Source organism: Sus scrofa, chromosome 15 (genome assembly GCF_054392235.1).
Source record: "Sus scrofa isolate SSC_HxYL_T2T_F1_AM1 chromosome 15, Sscrofa_HxYL_maternal_Yorkshire_Landrace_v2.0, whole genome shotgun sequence".
Classification (NCBI taxonomy): Eukaryota; Metazoa; Chordata; class Mammalia; order Artiodactyla; family Suidae; genus Sus; species Sus scrofa.
Window position 1 is genome coordinate 104,595,150 of NC_139397.1, and position 18,845 is coordinate 104,613,994.

Sequence of the window (18,845 nt, forward strand, 5' to 3'; positions counted from 1 at the left end):
CACACACCTATTACAACTACTTCTTTGCTTACTGTGGTCCTGTGGAACTCATAAAAGCTGAGCTCAGCTGCCTTTCAGGTTGAGGCAATCTGGGGGCCAGTCCTTTGGGTGGTAGCTCAAAAGTTTTGGTGCTATATGTGTGATACAAACCCTTTGCTCCTCAGGGGAAATCTAGGAATCCAAGGTTCCTTCCTGATTGCAAGACACAGTGCTGGGCATATTTATGACTAGATTGTGTTTCAGCCTTTCTTACCTGTTTTGGTGTATTTTCTCAGTTGCCTGATGTGTAGAAGTAACTCGACTAGTTTCCTAGTTACTATCAGAGGGAACTGATTCATATGTAGCTGTGTATCTGGTACACACATATGATAAAAAGTCAAGAATATCCTATTCTGCCATTTTGGTGCTGTCTCCAGAAGTGACAACATTTTAAAAATTCCAACGTTTCTCTGCTTCAAAATATGTGGTTCTTTTTAAAAGAATTTCATTATTTTTACCTCATTTTATTTTGCATTTGGATTTATTTTATTTTTAATATTTAATTAGAAATACAAATTTTTAGGGACTCACTCATGTTACACTTTTAAAAATTTTTATTTCTTATTATTTGACACATTATGCAACTTTAATAATTTTATGCATATTCATAACCTGTTCTCTGGCAATAAAATCATATTTTTATTTTCCCAAAACTCTAAGGAATCATTATCTTCAGAATCTGCAGATATCAAAGTTTTAAAAAAATATGACTTCAGTATTATAAATGTATTAAATTCTATACTACTATTAAAGCATGTCTCAAAATGTTACTCCTGGTGCTATGTAAATTGCTAAGATTTAAATTCATTCTGTTTAATACATTATCAACTTAACAGATGGTATTCATGTGTGGGCATCCAAAATACCATAGATGAGCATCAAGTATGTGTGTCTGAGAGTCGAACTTCAAGCCAAGAATGCTGAGGTTGTTATCTTTCTTGAATATCTGCACCTCAGTGTCACTGAATTTGTGAAATCAAGAGCAGTAAAGAGGTGAACAAAATACTTCATAATAAATAGCATAATAGGGAAAATAATCAACTAATCTCTTTAAAAAAACGTTTAGTTTTTTCAACATCTTGGTATAAGACCATTTTTAAATGAAATCGGTTCACATAAAACAAATGATCATATTGAGAAAGAAATTGAAAAAACTTCCATACTATAAAGAATATTTTGTAAAAATATTATTATAATAATTTCTCTGCCAATAATTGCATAACCATATCTTTAATAGTGCATATTACCTAACTCATGTTAAAAACTACAATAAATGTTTTATAAGAAATTTTCCATAGAAATAAATTTGTTAATTAATATAACCTAGAAAAATTTTATTGTAGCCTTATCTGATTGGCAATATTTTAGAAACAGTTGTCTACCAACAAGAAAATGAATAGATAAATAAATCTATTACAATTTTTGGAATAGTGAAAATAAATGAACTAGAGCAAAATGTATCAATATTCATAAATCATGAAAACAGAATATTGAATAAAAAACTAGTGCTTTTGATGACATTAATTTAAAATATCAAAATATGTATTTTAATGGATATAAATATACAAATAACATATAATAATATGCTTCAGGGTAGTTATAACCAACTTTAAAGTACTTTTTTTTGGTCATTTTTATGAGAGGAAGCGAAGTAAGATGATGACAATACCACGGGAAGTAAATGTATTCCTAATATTATACTCTAATTTAAAGTAATATGAAGCAAATATGAAAAATGTTAATATTATTACATCTAGATATTTCATACTTGAATGTTAATTGTCTTATTTTCTGGTTTGTGTACTTTTTCTATAATTTGTGATACTTCAAGTAAAACATTGAAAATATTACTTACAACTCTAGTAATACATATATATCTACACAGATTTTTCAATAAATATTTTATATTTATTCTTTCAGAAATTTTTAAAAAATGTGCCCTAGTAAACTTTTCTTATAAACTTTTCCTGATTTTCTGTCTCTGAAAAAGAGAAATTTTGTATGAATTCCCTGAAGAAATCTCAAATTTTCTTCAATAGTCAGAATTTCTTTTAGTTTGAATTCTCCAGATAATTTCCTCTGCACTTTATTTTGTGTTTCCTGTGTACTAGTCATTTTTATAGCAGCAGTATTCATTACGTTGATCCCTGACCATGTTACAGCACAGTTTTTTAAAGTAGTTTGTGTTGGCATGCAGGCAAACAACAGAAAGAAATTCCCTCAGGCTCTTCTCTCTATTCCCTCACAGTAGAAGAAAATAAAAATTTCCCATTTTTTAATAAATACCTTTATTAGAACCATGTGAAAAGGGATTATATTTTTTCTTTTTTTAACTCCAAGGGGCAGAATTAAGGGCAATGATTATAAGTTTCACAGAAACATTTTTCTTTAATTATGAAAAAGAACTTTTTGCAGTTTTATGACTGAGATTATAATTGGTTTTCATTTGAAAAGCTTTCAAGTTTATTTTATTAAGAAAGAGATGGAACGACAGCTCCTGCTCACAAATGTCATCTCCTTATATACTCACAAACTTCTGGAGTGCTTTAATAGTCATTCCTACATTGTGTCAGGGACTGGGCACAATGATTTCTAAGGTACTTCTAAATATATAATCTATTTTACAAATACGAATATTACATACCAATATGATAGTTCATCTCCAAAAATATAAGAAAAGTACTAATTAATAGGTGCTTTTTGATTTAATTATAGAAAAATACATTTTGTATTTCTAAAGACTACTTTCTATGATGTTTGCTCTCCCTTTTGTCATCAGAAGTTGAGACCTGTTCCACACAAATTCTTCATTCCTTCCTAATTGTTTTATTCACCCTCAAGAGTGTTCATTAGAAGCAGGAGTAAGGCTGAGAAGAATACTTCTGTTTGTTTATTTATATGGTTTTTTTCTTGCATAAAATACAATATATTTAAATTAAGAAGGAAGATAGCTCCTTTTTGTATACAAATTTTTCACAATTTCTTCATTGAAAACTCAGCATTCCAGATTCCTAAACATTTTCAATATCTTCATGATTTCTACTTCTCTTTTCAGAAGTCCACAAATAACAAATGCTGGAGGGGGTGTGGAGAAAAAGGGAACCCTCCTGCACTGTTGGTGGGAATGTAAGCTGGTACAACCACTATAGAGAACAGTATGGAGGTACCTTAGAAATCTATACATAGAACTACCATATGACCCAAGCAATCCCACTCTTGGGGATACATCCAGACAAAACTTTCCTTGAAAAAGGCATATGCACCCGCATGTTCACTGCAGCACTATTCACAATGGCCAAGACATGGAAACAACCCAAATGTCCATTGACAGATGATTGGATTAGGAAGATGTGGTATATATACACAATGGAATACTACTAAGTCATAAAAAAGAATAAAATAATGCCATTTGCAGAAACATGGATGGAACTAGAGACTCTCATACTGGGTGAGGTAGGTCATAAAGAGAAAGATAAATATGATATGATATCACTTATACTGGAATCTAATGTAAGGCACAAATGAACCTTTCCACAGAAAAGAAAATGATGGGCTTGGAGAATAGACCTATGGTTGCCAAGGGGGAGGGAGTGGGATAGATTGGGAGCTTGGGGTTAATAGATGCAGACTATTGCCTTTGGAATGGATTAGCAGTGAGATCCTGCTCTGTAGCACTGGGAACTATGTCTAGTTACTTATGATGGAGCATGATAAGGTGCAAAAAGAATGTATACATGTATGTGTAATTGGGTCACCATGCTGTACAGTAGAAAAAAATAGTGTACTGGGGAAATAAAATTTAAAAAAAATTAATTTTAATGAAATAAATAAAATAAATAAATAAAAGAGCTGTTAAGATTAAGCAAGTTAATAATACATGTAAAGAGTCAAACAGTCTGGCAGTTAGTTAGTGCTAAATAAATGGCATCTTTTTAAGCCCTTCAAAAAATATTAATTAGGAATATTCTGTTATAAGCATCTAACATATAAACACTCAAAAGAGTAGTCTATCATTATAACTGAAACAAAACTTTCTCTTAAGAAATATTGTACTGTATGTTAAATTATATTATGTGTATGATTACTAAGATTTACCTTTGAGTTTGATCCATGGTAACCCAAAGTTAACCTACAATAAGATCTCATAGCAAATCTTTAAGCCAATAAAAATACAACATTTTCCCTTTGTAATGCCCTTGGAATTAACCAAATCATCCTATCTTATCCCATCAAAATCTCATCATCTTCAAGTATTGTCTATATTCCTTTTTTTTTTTTTTTTTGGTCTATACAATGACCCTACAGGTCACTGATTCTTGATCTTTCAGTATCCTTCAGATTCAAAACTTACTATTAATGCAATTATATAAACACTCTTGCTAGGGCAGCCTTTAAAAAAAATTACCTACCTAAGGGCTTTTTAATATATCACTTCCAAGCCTTCCAAAAGGCTTAACTTAGATCCTATGCAAATACAAAAAAGGGATACAAATTGCTGTATATCACAACATTTTGCTACTCTGGCTAAACCTTAACACTTTAGATTCTAGTCTTTGCTCTGTCCTGTAGAGTTTTCATGATATTAAGTCCAAGTTTATACTAGCTGATGTTTGAGTCTGCAGTCTTATGCACAGATCTTGAACTAACACTCTTTTATCTCTGATTTCTCCCTTTTATTTAACCTTAGGTTTCCTCTCCTTCCATGACATTGTCACATACTCTCAACTTCAACTCACATGATGTAAAATACATGCCTGTGTCACTATGTAGAGAGTAGTGTTAATAACATTATTAATTCTTGCCTATCCAACATTTTTTTGCTTGTTTGGTTGCACAGAAACCATATAGTTCAATTAATCATGCTGTCAAAGTAATTTCTTAATGTAGCTTACTGACATGTGAATGCATATTATATGCAAACATTGTTACCTGTTAATTTACCACCTACTGGCTGAAGATGATAAAAGCCTTACTGTTTATTTTGTAAGACTTCATTATGCCATTAACCTTTCACTCCTTCAGGCCACTAGAAAAAATTTCCTTAGTTAAATTACTCTTGCAATAATGCTCTGAAAATGAAAACAGTGATTTGTAATATGCCTCACCAGCATTTCACCAACATAAATTATTTTCTAATGTTTGTGCTTTGTGAATGTGTGCATAAATATATGCATAAAATGTCCACTGAATTTTAACTAGAGGGTTTCTTCTTTCTGAATTAAAAATACCTAAGTAAAATTTTTTGGGTTTTTTTTTGCGTGTGCTAGGAGTTTATTTTTTTTTGCTTTTTAGGGCTGTACCCATGGCATGTGGGAGCTGAACGTAGGCTGGCATGAGTGAGACACTCTGGAAGCTGCAATCTTATGGAGGGAGAGAATAGGGAGGGGATAGACAATGTGACACACTTTGATGGATTTTATATTTAGGAACCAAGGTAGGATCTCATGAAGAGCTAAGAAATCCCTTCGTAGCTGTGACAGGTGATGGGAAAATGTATTTGAAATAGATACAGAATGTTCTCCATAAAAAAAGGCCAATTCTCCTGGGGGAAAAAAAAAAAAAACTAAACTAAAACACTCCATTACCAGGGTCTTATCTCACCTGAAGGAAGAGCATTTTCCTGACTCCAGCCCCCGCCAACCTTATTATCTCATCTAATGGGAGGAAAAAAACCTAAAAAAACTTGTGATAGTTTTTGTCCAGGAACACCATGCATTTTTAAAAAATATTATTTAATCATAAGTTTACAGAAGACTCCATCTAAGCATTAGTAATGAGAATGCTAACTGATTAGAAAGAAGAATAGATGAACACAGGGAGGATTTTAACAAGGAATTATAAAATAAAAAACTTGTCAGAATTGAAAAGTACAATAACTAAAATGAGACACACACAAGAAAGAATTAACAGCAGAGTAGTGATATAGAAGAATTCCTAAATCATCTGAAAGATAGGATAACGGAAATCACACAATAAAAACAGAAAAAAAAGGAAAACAAATTTTAAAAATGACAACATTTTAAGGAACCTCTAGGACAATATTAAGTATACCAATATTCACATTATAATGGTCCCAGAGGAAGAGAGAGAGTATTTGAAATGTGAATGATAAAATTATGGCTAAAGACTTCCATAACATGAATAAGGAAACAGATATCCAGATATTTGAACAGTAAGTACAGAGAGTCTCAAAAAAAGATGAACCAAAACAGACGCACACAAAGACATACCATAATTAAAATGGCAAAAAGTTAAAGATAGAGACTTCTGAAGGCAGCAAGAAACAAAGAATCACATACAAGGGGATCCCCATAATGGCATTAGCTAATTTTTCTGCAAAATTTTTGCAGGCCAGAAGGGAAGGGCATAATATGTTAAAATTGCTAGTGTACTCTACCCAGCAATATTATCATTTAGAATCATGGACTTGGAGAAAAGACTTGTGGCTGCCTGATGGGAGGGAGAAGGAGTGGGAGGGATCGGGAGCTTGGGCTTATCAGACACAACTTAGAATAGATTTACAAGGAGATCCTGCTGAATAGCATTGAGAACTTTGTCTAGATACTCATGTTGCAACAGAAGAAAGGGTGGGGAAAAAAATGTAATTGTAATGTATACATGTAAGGATAACTTGATCCCCTTGCTGTACAGTGGGAAAATAAAAATTAATAAAGAAAGAAAGAAAGAAAGAAAGAAAGAGAAAGAAAGAAAGAAAGAATTGAAGGAGAGGTAAAAGACCACCCAAGACAAGCAAAAACTAAGAGTTTATCCATACTAAACATATCCTAAAAAAAATTAAAGGATCTTCTATAAGTGGAAAATAAAAGGCTATAACAAGAAGATTCTGGAGTTCCTGTCATGGCTCAGTGGTTAACAAATCTGACTAGGAACCATGAGGTTGTGGGTTCTATCCCTGGCCTTGCTCAGTGGGTTAAGGATCTGGCGTTGCTTTGACTCTGGCATAGGCTGGTGGCTTACAGCTCCGATTAGACCCCTAGCCTGGGAACCTCCATATGTTGTGGGAGCAGCCCTAGAAAAGGCAAAAAGACAAAGAAAAGAAGAAAAAAAGATTCTACAGAAAAGGAAAAATTTCACTAGTAAAGGCAAATGTAGAGTTAAAGCTAAAGATCAACCACTTAAATACTACTACAAAGATCAAAAGAAAAAAATGTAAATTCAACCCTAACTACCAACAATCAGTAAAGGAATAAATATTAAGATGTAAAATATGAAATAAAAATACAAAGCATGGAAGAGAGGAAACAAATGTACATATTTTTTAGAATGCGTTTGAACTTTAAGGACTACTTGTTTTCAAAAGGAAATATTTTTATAGGTGAACATATATGAATCCCATGGCAATCACAAATCAGAAAGCTACAACAGATAAAATAGAGAGAAAAGAACACAAGCATACCACTAAAGAAAATCATCAAACCACAAGTGAAAAAAAAAAATAGAATAAGAAAAGAATAGGGCACAACAAGAAAATCAACCAGAAAACATATAATAAAGTGGTAATAAGTACATACCTATCAATAATTATTCAAATATCAATGGACTAAATTTTCCAATCAAAAGATGTAAGGTGGCTGACTAGATTTAAGAAAAAAAAAAAAAAAGATCTATATGAAACTCACTTCAGAGCTAAAGACACACACAGACTAAAAGTGAGGAATGGAAAAAGATATTTCATGCAAATGCAAATGCCAAGAAAGCAGAGATAGAAGTACTCACATCAGACAAAAGAAACTTCAGAACAAAGACTAAAACAAAAAACAAGGGCATTATATAATGAAAAAGGGATCAATATAAGAAGATATTCTTGTTTACATATATGGACCCAATACAAGAGCACCTAAATATATAAGGCAAACTTAGAAAGAGAGGGAGAAATTTACAGTAACACAATAATATTAGAGGATGTTAACACTCACTTATAATCAATGGACAGATCATCCATACAGAAAATCAACGAAGCAACAGTACCCTTAAGTGAAACAATAGACATGTTGGACTTGATCAATATTTAGAGGATATTCCATACAAAAACTGAAAAATATATATATTTTTCCAGTGTATGTGGACTATTCTTCAGGATAGATCACATGCTCAGCCACAGAACAGATTTCACCAAGTTTAAGAGGATAGAAAGTATATGAGCATTTTTTGACCATGATATTGATTAGATATCAATTACAGGAAGAAAAATGGGAAAAGCACCTACATGTGAAGTCTAAAAAAATTCTACTAAAATGTCAATAGGTCAATAAATAAATCAAGAACAAAAGTCAGAAAATAATACTTCAAGACAAATGAAAATAAAAAAAAACTTCTGAATCTATGGGATACAGAAAAAGCAGTACTAAGATGGAAATGTTACAGGCCTACCTTAAGGAACAAGAAAAATCTCAAACATGCTAACGTGCTTTTCTCCCAAATTCACCCTAGTTCTAAGAGAATTTTTCATCGCATAATCATATGCTGATCATGCACAAAGTTCTGATATCACTAGTGACTATCGAAATGAAGGATTTTAGAATACATATACATTATAAAATCCTGAGACAATGCTCAGTGTTTTCACTTAATGCTAATTTAATATATGCTATACATCTTAACACTGCATGATTATATGGTCACACACATATACATATTGGTGAGAACATTCCATGGATAATGCCACAGTAATGGGTTTAACCATTCTTTCTGTTTCCCATTGGATGTCACTTTTACTTTTTCTAGAATCTGTCACAAACTTATTCTAATAATTATAAGAAGAATGAAAAAGTGAATGTAGAGTGTTTTGCACAATTCCATTCCCTCCATTCAAAAGGTTATTTTTGTCTCCATCAAGAAGATGTCAGTACTATAGTTACCATATTGTACATTACATCTCCATAACATTTATTTTATAACTGGAAGTATGAATTATTTTTGCCTTTTTATTTTTTAATTTCTTTAAAATTTAATTTTAATGTAGTATAATTGATTTACAATGTTGTATTAGTTTCAGATGAGCAGCAAAGTGAATCTGTCAAACATATAAATTTATCCATTCTTTTTCCCCCATGTTGGTTATTACAAACTATTGAGTATATTTTCCTGTGCTATATAGTAGGTTCTTATTAATCAACTCTTTTATACAGTAATGTATATGTGTTATTCCCACCCTCCCAATTCTTTCCTCCTCCCAATGGTTTCTCCTATGGTAAACCATAAGACAGGTTTTGATGACAACTCATCAAAAGAAAAAAAAAAACTCTGTGACTATGTATGTTAATGAATGTTCACTAGACTTATTGTCATGATTATTTTTCAATATATACCAATATCAAATCATTATGTTGTACACCTGAAACTAACATAATGTTATATGTCAACTACACCCCCATAAAAAATAGTAAATAAAGCTAATGATATTGGTTAAAAAAAGAATAGGTCAGTAGTATCAAATTTAATAATAAATTCAAAACTATCATATTAAAACTGATTGTCTTTAGTAAGCACCCTTTCCATCTTCTCACTGCACTAAAGAGATTATTTTTTACTACACATTTATGGAGTTAGAAAGATTTTAATCGAGGTTACCCAGTTCCTTATAAACTCTCAGCTTCATTTAGAGCTGCTCTTCCTACTTGATCCCTCTGTTGTTTCTATGCACATATGTTTTTCTGGTATTTCGGTTATTTTATGAGTACAAATGTTCCAATGCCTGTCATTCTGATGTTAAAATTAGTGTAATCATCAACCTTTATAAAAATTTCTTTTCCTTGGCATTCTACTCAATAATTTCCAAAGACTTAAATGTTTGACTGACAGTAGCTGTGTAGAACCATTTATTTATGAGTCATAAGAAATTTGATGTCAGAAATTAGCTAAATTCTAATGAAGAAAAGGTTATCTTATAGGTGTATTAAAATATTTTAATACTTCATACCTAGAAAACTTATATGACTTTATGCCATTTATTAAAATGCATACCAGTGAAGCTTAAATTTTCATGTTACAAATTAGTAGTTTTACACTCTTATAGCTGGTCATTGGTAAGTAAGAATATACATTGCATGACTACCTTCATATATAGCAAAGAAGGAATGTAAAAAAAGCAATAAAAGATTTTCTAAGAATTTCTAATTTGCATAATAACCTTTCATTCAAAATGGGCAACTTTCAAAAAAGAGTTATGAAATATTAAGAGTCTTCCAGGACCTTGGAATTTATTCAGTTAAGCCTGTCACCTAGTGCATAACTACGTTTTATATATTCCTCAGAATATTCACTCACACTTTCTTTTAAATACCCTGATTGGTGACAAACGCACTCCTTTACAGGTTGCTGAGACCAGCTCAGCAGGATGGGGCTGAAGAACAGGTGCTGTGGAACTTAAGGAAAAGAGTTAATATAAAACAAGACAAGAGACAGTAAAGGTGGGAACCAGGGGACTCAAGGTCTCAGGGACCAAGAGCACTGCCTCAAGAAACCACACTGCTTTTATTGGGCTCTTTAGATGACATCAAGTGAGGAGGGGCTATGGGTGGAGGATATAGGGTTTGTTTACTATTTTATGAGTTCTTTTACTATTTTAAAAGCCGCTTAGCTGGTAAAGGTTAAGCTGTACTCTGACCTTTAGGCACATAACAGTCTTTGTTCTTAGGCCTAAGTCATTTAGGGGCACTGTGATTGTTTTTCAAGCAGGAAGATCAGATAAAGTAAAGAATGAAGATGGGATAAAGTAAAGAAGGACAAGATGGAGTTTTCAAAGAAACATGTCTCCCAACAACAGGTCAGTCTAGTTTATATATTGACATATTCTCATTTTAATAAGCTATTTCTTTTTTATAACAAAATTCCTTCTCTTGTTTTTCCTTTTCTTCCCCAGCACTAACATTTTTACATTTTCCTTCCTTCCCTCCTTCCTTTCTTCCTTTCCTCCCTCCCTCCCTCCCTTTTCCCCTCCTTTCAACTTTCTTCCTTAATTCTATTTTCATCTTTCTTATACACACACACAGATGCACACACCCCCCAAAATCTTCCTAGGTATTAGACACCATGATAGGTGCTATGGATGTCATGACTGAAACAGAACCTCTCTTTGCAAGAACTTCAGCCCAGTTGAGCAAAGAAATAAGTAATCAGTAAAATATAGTACATTTTACAGATGCCGTGTGAGCACGCTGGTAAGGTAGGTAACTTGTGAAAGGAGAACAAGAGACACTGAAGTCGTGCCTGTCCTAAAGCTTGAGACTTACTCTGCAAGTATGTTATTCTAGGAACAGGGTGCGCCATGTTCAAAGCTATTGGATAAGGGTCCAGAGTCCTTAGATTTATTTTTAACAATCAACATTGCATATTTCTGTTTTCAATAGCTAATAGTTAATGTATGGGAGAGCACAGATATAGAACATTTCCATCATTATAGAAAGTACTATTTGACAGTTTACCCTAAAATTTATCATTGTAATCTCTCTACAATCTCAATTACCAATCAACTTTCTCAATGAGTCTTTGTTTAGTATCCAACAACCTTTCCATTTCATTGTAATTTATAACACATTAACCTTCTTGTTTATATATAATCCTCCCTTAAGCCATCTTTTTCTTTCTTTCCAAGGTTAAATATGTTTGGTCAATTGTAGTCATGTACTAAGGGTGCCCTCAACTTCTTTGTGTTCCTGTATTGCTTCTTTGATTTCATCTTGATTTTATCTTCATTAAACCACAGAGTAATTGTCCAACTCTGCCTTTATCTACATTTAAACTAAGTAGCTGATAGAGCTGGAGAAAACCAAACAATAATACTAACTGTTTACACATTATTCTATGCAATAATTTCAGGTGGATCTTTCATGATGACTCACAATCATACTCTATTCCTCTAGGCCATTCACTTTCTCACTCTTTTTTAGTAACTATTACATTTGTTATACAAATCTCCTCACCCTTCAGTTCATATTTTGACTTATTTCACTCTGAAAATAAAAACAATCAGAAAAAAACTTTAAATCATTTCCTCTACCAGCTCTACCGACCCACTTGTGTGTAAGTTCAGCTTTCTCTTTTATCACTATGGATGAACTCTCTGTGCTCAAAACTGATGCCAATTTTTTCACCTGGTTACCTGCGACCATCTTTATCATTTAGGCAAGGACTTGAAGAAAACCATATGACTTTTCTTTTTTGAATCATCGTTTCCCTCTCCATTAGAGCTTTTATATTATCATGCAATAAACACCTGACTTAAAGTGAAAATCCACTTGACCCAACTTGTTTCTGTAACTACTACTCTATTTCTCAATTCTGTTTATAGAAAAAACTCTTCAAAAGAATTTTCTGTATTCACATTTTTCTATTCCTTTTCTATTTTCACTTGAACTCATTCCAAACAGCCATTGACACTCATGAAGCTGCTGAATTGTTCCTAATGACATCAAAAATCTCCGTATTGCTAAATCACATAGTCAATTCTCATTACTCTAGTCAGGAAACTTAACAACAGCATTTGACAGTCTCTCTCTAACTCTCTCTGAAACTTCTTTCTTTCCTTTTTGCCTTCAGAACAAAACAAAATTTTCTTATTTAATTGTTGCTTGGTATTCCTTGCTGATTCTTCTTGTCCCTCAGGTCTTTCAGCCCCTGAACTACCTGGGAATAAGTCATTAGATTTCTTCCTTTTTCTCCTTGCAGTTTATGTGTGGTCTTGTCCAGTTTCTTGGTTCTAAATAATATTTATATACTTATAGCTTCCAAATTTATATCTTTAGTTGAGAACAATTAAATTTCCTACTTGATTTCTTCACTTGGATGCCTAATAGGCATCCTGAACTTAGTATCAAAAGCTAGCAGCTGTTCTTCTTCCCTAAAACCTGCTCTATTCATCACCTCTTGGATCTCTTATCCCAAGACCCTCCTCTTTATTAATTGTTTACTATGATGTTGGCCACCTTACTATTCTTTAAATACGCCCAGCAGGGCCTTACTTTCTGGCTGGAACACAATTTATGTAGATTTACACTCTCTTGCTCTCTCACCTGTTTCTAGGTCCCTACTCAAATGCCAACTTCTCATTGAGACCCACCCTCCCATCCTTATCATTCCTGTATTTGTCCTGAATTACTTTTCTCCATAATATTCATCTACAGACCACATATTTTTTACTTTCTATTTTTCAAATTATTCTTGGAGAAGGAAATATAAACATTGTAAAGCATATATATATTTTTCTATTTGTCATTTGTGTGAGAGAAAAAAGATGTGTATAAATATTCTTGGCTGAAAGTTGCCAGACAGTGAATGCTGCTGATTAGTCCACCAAAATATGTTTCCTTCATTCCTGGGATTATGGTTGCTAAGTAGCTTACATTTTTTTGCCTCATTTATATCCACATTCAACTTTTTGTTATCTGGATCCTGGATATGACTGTAACCTCTTTAACTATGCTAATAGTAATGCCCTATAAGCCTAGGAAGGAAAATGTTAAGATTGCAAAGGGAAGGAGTGGCCAGAAAATAGGAGGTAACCCAAATGACTAATGCACCAAGACTAAGGAAAAAAATATAGCTTAAAAGTAGAGGGAAAATGACTAGTTTTTGCAACAAATAAATTGCAAAAGAAAATTTTAGAGACAAGAGAACCTATGGATTAATAAAGACTTCAGAGAAGGATCAATAAATTGAAAAATATGTCCTATTTTTTTGATTCTGATTTTCTTAATCCATTCTTCTATCAATGGATATTTAGGTTGTTTTTTTAGGTGTCTTGGCTATTGTGAATAGTGCTGCTATGAACATAGAGATGAATGTATCTTTTTGAATGAAAGTAGTTATGTTTATGAAGGGAGTCTTTTTGTTTTAGAGATCTATATGGAAATAATTACTGATAAAATGTTATGACTGAAATTTGCTTTAAAATAAGACCATGGGAGTTCCTGTCGTGGCGCAGTGGTTAACGAATCCGACCAGGAACCATGAGGTTGCAGGTTCGATCCCTGCCCTTGCTCAGTGGGTTAATGATCTGGCATTTCCGTGAGCTGTGGTGTAGGTTGCAGACACGGCTCGGATCCAGCGTTGCTGTGGCTCTGGTGTAGGCCGGTGGCTGCAGCTCAGATTCAACTCCTAGACTGGGAACCTCCATATGCTGCAGGAGTGGCCCAAGAAATAGCAAAAAAGACCAAAAAAAAAAAAAAATAATAAGACCACGGAAGCAGAAAGCATTGAGAATATATATGAAACAAGATTGACCATGAGATGGTAATTGTTGCAGCAGGATAACAGAAGCATGAAAATATATTATACTACCATATTTTTGCATATGTTGGAAATTTTCCATAATAAAATTTGAAAAATATCAAGGAGGGGATGACTGAAATATATTCAGAGACACAATAAAGTATGTACTATATTTCATGCCATTTTATAGCAGTTATGTAATAGAGAAGTGGCTGCATTTAAAGTTCATATAATGAAAATGGAAAAAGAAAAAAAAAACATAAATAAAGGGTAGATAATGAGGCAACATGGCATCCAGAAATGTGACTTAAATTGCTTTTATTTTTGTAAGCAATACCCTGAAGAGCACAATATGTATGTTTCCCATGTACATGAGGTGGAATGCATACTGGCTAAAATGAAAACAAAGACGTTAACATGTTTACTTTTGAGATGCAGAATCAGTTGCTAATGAATTAGATAATAGACAGGAAAATTGATATCTCATGTTACCCAGAAGAATGGATTTTATTTTCATCCTTAATCCCTACTTTCTGGCTGGGGAAAGCAGAGCACAATTTTAGAAAAAGATAAACAGATGATCAATTTGATTTTTTTTCACACACCTTCTTTCCAAAAGTTAGAATATTTGAAATAAAAGGAACAACCACCCAAGCCTTTTTAGAAAGGATGTCAATAATTATAGCATATATAATTAGTCATTAGACAGGCTGGGGACTCAGAGTCAGAAATTGGAAATCTCTGGTAAAAATAAAGAATGGTCCATTTTCTAAAACTGAATTAGTGAATGAACAAGTTATACATCTTTGAGATAACTGTAGGAAATTTTTTTTGAATAGACGTCAAGAAATAAGGTGGTATCTATAAGGTAGGTTGGGTTAGGGGGTGGATAAAGATAAATATTTTATTTAATTCAGATAAATATTTTAACTAACTTAATTAATCATGTTTAAGAGCTAATGATAAAGATGCAATTTAGAGATATTTTGAATATTCAAGAGGAATAAGAGAATATTTGTTAATATAAACTTTCTGAGAAACCATGAAAAAAATTACAGGAAATAGATATGAAGTTATTATTATTACAGAAGATGGCAGGGTGGGTTTAAATATAGGCAGGTTTGTAGGTTTGGTAGCCAAATTTGAAAGGTTTTACATCTAGAGAAAATATTTTATTCTGTAGAGTCCAGGAAGTACAGAAATCACCCAAATCCATCTTATGACATTGAGGCTATTTAACAATACGTCTGAGAAAATTTGTTACTAATTCTCATTAGAATATCCTGTGGTCTAATAAAAAATGTTGAGGGAATGAATAACAGAAATATAATACAATTTAGGAGGAATATTTTTAAAGTATATTTTTCATAGTTTATTTTGAATCATACATAGGCAGTGTGTGCACAATATATGCACAATATGTAAATTTTGGAAAGTTCTGCAAATAAATAATTCATTCTGTTTCTTCATTTGGGTGTTGAATATACAGATATATTTAGTTTGTGAATTTACTAAGTTGTGAACTTATAATAAGTGCACATTTTAAAATAAAACATTTAAATAATCAATATAACTTCACAGCTCAGAACAGTCACAGTTGATAACTGGTACTTTTTTCTATGAATTTTTTATAGTGCAAATAGCAATCTATATCAGAGGCTGGTAAACTATGTACTGGAGCTAAATCCAGCCACTGATTTTTTCTGTCAATAAAGTTTTATTAGAACACAGATAAATCATTTGTTGATGTATTATTTTTGGCAAATTTTGTAATACAACAGCAGAGTTGAGTATTTGCAAAAGGTACTTCATGGCCTGCAAAGTGTAAAATGTTTACTGTCTGGTCCTTTACAGAGAAAGTTTGCCAACTGCTACTACACAATCAATTCTTATTCTTTTGTCTTTAAAAAAAAATGGAATTATGTCATATGTATTTTTGTAAATATATCTACTTTGCATCTTATTTTACCATATAGAATGTATTTAGTTATCTCTGAAATTATGGAGGTTGTTTTACTTATTATTACTTTTTATTACTACTTTTTTAATAGTTGTTTCCCCAATAAAATTTTTTTTTCTACTGTACAGCATGGTGACACAGTTACACATAAGTTGTTTTAAATTTTTATGTTTTATCTCATTAATCATGAGATTTGGTCTAAAGTTCATAATATTTTTCTAGGAATACAGTCTAAGAAAAATAAGACTTAAAATAAGGAACACGCCACATAAAGCTTCTGGGTATGTATTATTAAACTGGTTTCTATATATGTTATACTTGTGTGTTTATCATCAGCAATCATATAAATGTTCTGGAACCATCTACATTGTTTTCATTAGTGAGTGAAAACACTCACTCAAAATGTTATCATTTGTAAGTTAATTAAAAAGTAATTTAAAGGTAAAAAACATAGAAATATAATATTTATTTAACTTGCAATTTACTTTTCCAGAAATTTGATACTATGTATTATTCACCTATATTTTAATTTTAGTTCAGGCACTTACGTGGCTCATGGTTATACTTTTGTTAATCTATCTTGCATAAAAATATCATAAATATATTACCTACAATTTCCAGTTACATTTCTCTCCAGCGGATTAAAAACTTATATATACATTCGAAGTAACCTTAGTTTAAGTATATTTTGAATACTTTCAAATGATGCAATGGACAAGGGCTTAATCTCTAGAATATATAAACAACTTAATACAACCCAACAGCAAAAAAACCAATCAATCAATGGAAAAATGGGCAAAAGACCTGAATAGACATTTCTCCAAAGAAGATATACAGATGGCCAACAAACACATGAAAAAATGCTCAACATCGCTGATTATAAGAGAAATGCAAATCAAAACTACCATGAGATACCACCTCACACCAGTCAGAATGGCCATCATTAATAAGTCCACAAATAACAAATGCTGGAGGGGCTGTGGAGAAAAGGGAACCCTCCTGCACTGTTGGTGGGAATGTCAACTGGTACAGCCACTATGGAGAACAGTTTGGACATACCTTAGAAATCTATCCATAGAACTTCCATATGACCCCACAATCCCACTCTTGGGCATCTATCCGGACAAAACTCTACTTAAAAGAGGCACATGCACCCGCATGTTCATTGCAGCACTATTCACAATAGCCAGGACATGGAAACAACCCAAATGTCCATCGACAGATGATTGGATTCGGAAGAGGTGGTATATATACACAATGGAATACTACTCAGCCATAAAAAAGAATGACATAATAATGCCATTTGCAGCAACATGGATGGAACTAGAGAATCTCATCCTGAGTGAGATGAGCCAGAAAGACAAAGACAAATACCATATGATATCACTTCTAACTGGAATCTAATATCCAGCACAAATGAACATCTCCTCAGAAAAGAAAATCATGGACTTGGAGAAGAGACTTGTGGCTGCCTGATGGGAGGGGGAGGGAATGGGAGGGATCAGGAGCTTGGGCTTATCAGACACAACCTAGAATAGATTTACAAGGAGATCCTGCTGAGTAGCATTGAGAACTTTGTCTAGATACTCATGTTGCAACAGAAGAAAGGGTGGGGGAAAAAATGTAATTGTAATGTATACATGTAAGGATAACCTGACCCCCTTGCTGTACAGTGGGAAAATAAAAAAAAAATATTTTGAATTATGCTGTAAGTTTTTCACAATTCTTTTGACCAAACCTTATTCAAAACCTTTAAAAAATTGATCAGAATTTAACTCAGTTTTCATAGAAACAGCTCTCTTATCTGTTACAGATTACCACTTCTATAATCATTAATTAATGTATAATTTGCATGTGTTTTTGAGATAAAATCTGCTAACTATGATATGCATACTATTTAATGAAACGATAAATATTTAACCTATTAACCATGATTATTCTGCATTCAATAGGCACAATTACTATGTTTTACAGTTGAAGTAATGTAGTAGTCTGTACTTTGAATAATCCTTTATATTAGTTAAATCATTTTGGTAAGTTTTTAATAAGGAAACAAAGAGATCTACCCATGCTAAGCTTCAATCTAATTGTATTGTTTTTATTATCAATATTATATACTTTTTGAATATGTATTAGTTATTTGCATATATATATTTATGCATTGTGCCTATTACTAGTGTCCTTTATCATCAATTATAATTTCCTTTATTTAAGCTCTTCTATTTACTAAAGTTTAATATCTATATTTTGCTCTTTGTAAATTTTATAACCTTGTCTTCTATTCTATCTGATATTGAAGATACTGCTATTCTGCATGATATTGGAAATATTAGAATGTATAGAAACAAATAATATCATATCTGATATTTGAATTACTACAATCAGTTATTAACATTAGAACTGATTTATTTTCATTGCATTTTCAACGTTATCTTAATTGCATTACCCTTCTTTTGGTTTCAGGATTTATCCTGAAAGTAGAATATTTGTTTTGTTATTATACATAAACTAAAAGCCTCTAACTTTAGGAAACAAATTTAACTCATCCATATTCATTGTGGTTACTGATACATTTCAGTTTAATATTGCTCTTGCTCTTGTGATTTTATTTTTTCTA